This window comes from Rutidosis leptorrhynchoides, chromosome 2 (assembly GCF_046630445.1).
Source record: "Rutidosis leptorrhynchoides isolate AG116_Rl617_1_P2 chromosome 2, CSIRO_AGI_Rlap_v1, whole genome shotgun sequence".
NCBI classification, from domain to species: Eukaryota; Viridiplantae; Streptophyta; class Magnoliopsida; order Asterales; family Asteraceae; genus Rutidosis; species Rutidosis leptorrhynchoides.
This window is the reverse complement of record NC_092334.1, coordinates 593,943,373-593,946,012: the sequence shown is the minus strand read 5'-3', so window position 1 is coordinate 593,946,012 and position 2,640 is coordinate 593,943,373.

The following is a 2,640-nucleotide window of genomic DNA, read 5'->3' as shown; positions in this document are numbered from 1 at the left end:
AGAAGGGCCTAAATTTTTTTTTCTCTCTCTCTCTATATATATATATATATATATATATATATATATATATATATATATATATATATATATATATATATATATATATATATATATATTGTTTTAATCAAAAGTTAAGCACTTTTTTTAGGGGAAGTAATTTTTTCTTTCTTTCTTTTTGAATTTTATATATAAACATTAAGATCAAGTGAAAATATGAACTTTTAAAAAGACACTTTGTGATAAATGTTATTATTTTGACCAAAAGACGCTCGAAGAAATAACATTCATCAATAAATGTACCTGATAACATTCATCGAGATGCATGTTATTCTTCGAGCGTTTTTTGGGTTTAGAATTTAGGGTTAGAAATTAAGGTATAAGATTTAGATTTAGAGTTTAAATTAAGTTTTTAACATGAACGGTTTAGAGTTTAGGGTTTAGGGCCTAAACCCTAAACCATAAACTCTAAATCGGGCTAAATTTTGAAAAAACTTCAAAGAAGATAAAAGAAAACGCTTGAAGAATAACATGCATCACGATGAATGTTATTTTGTTCGAGCGTTTTCTGGTCAAAATGATAACATTTATCATAATGTATCTTTTTTAAATATTCATATTTTCACCCAAACTTACGTTGTGTTCTCGAGTTTTTTTTTAGGTGGAAAAGGGTGGAGTGGAAAGGAGAAGAGAAAATAAGAATAGAAAAGAATGTATTATACCATACGATATGTGTATTCTCGAGTTGAGAGAAAATTGAAGGAAACTAAAAAAATAATTCAATATACATACATGATATGTGTACATGTTTACACTAAAATGAGGCAATGATGTATTTTGTGCTTAATTTTAAGACAAAATTGCCCAAATCATCCCTGTATTTATGGGTTTTTGCCCAAATCATCCATGTGTTAACAAAACTGCATAAATCATCCTTATATGTCAAATAACGTCCCAAATTAGTTCCTACCATAACTTCTGTTAAACTCTCTATTAACACACGATTGGTCCCTGAAGTTTCTTAAAAATTTCACTCACAATCCTTTTCATCATCTTCATTACCACATGCATCATCATTACCACCACCACCACTACCACCGTAAGGCGATAATCAAATATCTAAATATCTAAATTATTTTTAATTTACTCGTAACACAAGTACAAATCGCTAGTAGTGAACTGCCTTTTTTAATCGAAATGTCTATTCAGGTTTTTGACCACATGAATAACCTGGATTAAACTAACGAACTATTAAGTCATCTATTGGTTTTTGAGATAGTTGGGTTTGAACAGGGCCGGTCCTGAGAATTTAGGTGCCCCGAGCGAGGCAAAAAAAAAAAAAAAGCCCTTGAAACCTAACGAATGATACAAGCTATTTTAAAAAACGACAACTAACGCTATATCAATAAACATAATGAATATAACATTATAATTAGATACCGTAATAACAAACGAATAATATTGTGTCAAAATATTATTCAAGAAATTTGACTATTTAGAAAATTTTATACTTATATCGTAAATAACACAATTAGTTTTTCACTTGGGTAAGAATATTATTCACTTTGCATATTAGTTTTTCACTTTATATACTAGATGAGATTTGGGTGCAAAGTTTGGCGAGGAAAGAAAATTGGAAAATGATAGAATATAATCAAATACTCGTATGTTTTGTTTTGAGGGGAAAACAGTGTTTTAGATTAAAGTCTTTTTCATTCCACATCCGTGGATGTGTTAAAAATAATACCCTATAAAGTAAACGAGTCCATTGTTATAAACAAAAAAGAACTGAAGTTGGGTTGTTTTCATTTGAGTCGTGGTTTTGGTGTCTAAACATATTAGATTATTGGGCCCCCAAAAGTCTTGGGCCCTGTGCAAATGTGTATCTTGCACCCCTTACGGGCCGGCCCTGGGTTTGAAGATAGCTGGTAGCACACAAAAGTTTATAAAACGTTGAATATGGGTAACAACGTCTTTGGAATGCGAGCTGAATACCTGATCAGTCAATGACAAAACTTTCTATGGACTTGCTTTCATCATGAATTTACATCCATGGTAACATACGAGTTTAGTACTGTAACTAGTTTCCATCTTGTAAAGTGGTATAAAGCCAATTTGTGACCAAGATATAGTCATATAACCCTCCAATCATCCCAAAAATGAGATGATAGTAATCAAGGTAAAAACCACATATGATTTCCCTTATAACCATCTCCTTTCCAATCCTTTCTATTATTAAAAAAAACTTAAGAATGATTGATTAGTATTTTATCTCTCCATCTCCTTTCCTTTCTTCCAAAAAAACTCGAGAAGACAGCCTTAATATTTGTAATTTTTTTTTTAAAATAGAAAAAAAAAAATTAAAATTTACTTCCCCTTCTCCAAAAAGAGCTTCCCCTTGATTAGCCCATATATATACATATATATATATATATATATATACATATATATATATATACATATATATATATATATATACATATATATATATATATATATATATATATATATATATATATATATATATATATATATATATATATATTCTCAAAGTATTCAATTAAATTAAATAAAGAATAGGCAGAGGATAAATAATTGAGCAAAAAACACTTTGTTACGTCTGTCTTGAAAACTTTTTTTCGT